The 1,202-nt window shown below is 46.6% G+C and overlaps 1 non-coding gene across 1 annotated transcript; it reads left to right on the forward strand.

The window, feature by feature from the left end:
• Positions 1-83: 83 nt before the first annotated feature.
• trnav-aac lies at positions 84-156 on the forward strand. The gene has a single exon. It is a non-coding gene; the product is annotated as a tRNA-Val (tRNA).
• Positions 157-1,202: the final 1,046 nt, after the last annotated feature.

Consider the following 1,202-nt stretch of genomic DNA (forward strand, 5'->3'; position numbering starts at 1 on the left):
TTGGAAACAGAAAGGTGAAAGGTAGAACGGCTTCAACTTTCAGTGCTGAATTCCACTGAGCCACAGCGGGGGGACGGAGACTTGTTTCTGTCGTGTAGTGGTCATCACGTTCGCCTAACACGCGAAAAGTCCCCAGTTCGAAACTGGGCAGAAACTGTTTCGTTCTTCAGTTCCTGCCTTTTACATGGACAAAAACGGTGCTTTCTTGCTTGCTTTCCCATCTGCAAACCTGCCTTCGAATTTGCTTGAACAAATCTGCTCTCGTAGTGAAATGTAATGTAATGCAATTCCATTTAATTACTGTGCAAAGCATTGTAAAGTTTTTCTCCAACCTGGTTCTGATCATATGCCGTTCTGTTTGAGAGTGTAGTTACCGCCTTCTGTTCCGTCCACGAAAAGCAGTACCGCATTTGCATTCCTTGCGCAGGCGGCCCGGTTCAAAGACAGGGAAAAGCTGATGCGCTGGTGTCCCAGCGCACCACAGATTCCTGAACTTGTCTGTCTGTCAAATGTAGCCCAAAGTCGTCTCTGAAATCCCTCATTTGGAAGCTGTCTGTCGTTATTCAACGTGCGAGAATTGGCACCAGAGGTCCTGAATCATGTTTTGGAGCAGTTCGCACGTTAGTGGCTCATTCAACCAGCAACAGCAATGAAAGAAATTACACTTTCAGAGGAACCTTTGAACTTGTGCTTTCATAGCGTCGCTTGTATTAAGATGCGCCCCGAGATCTAAGCCACGTTGGCACTGAAACGGAGGAATCGACAGAGAGGCTACAGAATGACATCGAATCCATTTGGTTTTCTTTAAATCACTGACGAGCAGGAAAATGTAAACGGGGAGGGCGAGTGGGGAAGTGAGGCAGTTGCAGCTCTGGTGAAATTCCTTCTTTGTGATTCACTCAGCAACCAGAGACGTGAAGGTGACTCAGGCTTGAGAGCTCTTCACATCGAGAAGAAAAAGAACTCAAGGGCAGTTAGCACCTCTTCTGGAGTGTGGGTGGGGTGAGGTAATTACCTTTTGACTTCTGGTACTATGTCTCCACATAGCCAAAATTAAACAAATCCCATTCCCCAGCATTTGGCCCCAATCCCTCTAAACCGTTTCTAACCAGAAACTCTTCCGGTTACCTTTGGAATTTTCTGAGTGTAATAGCCTCCTCCACTTCCTCTGGTAGCTCATTCCATACAAGCACAATCCTTTG

This window comes from Chiloscyllium plagiosum, unplaced genomic scaffold, assembly GCF_004010195.1.
Source record: "Chiloscyllium plagiosum isolate BGI_BamShark_2017 unplaced genomic scaffold, ASM401019v2 scaf_90217, whole genome shotgun sequence".
Taxonomy (NCBI): Eukaryota; Metazoa; Chordata; class Chondrichthyes; order Orectolobiformes; family Hemiscylliidae; genus Chiloscyllium; species Chiloscyllium plagiosum.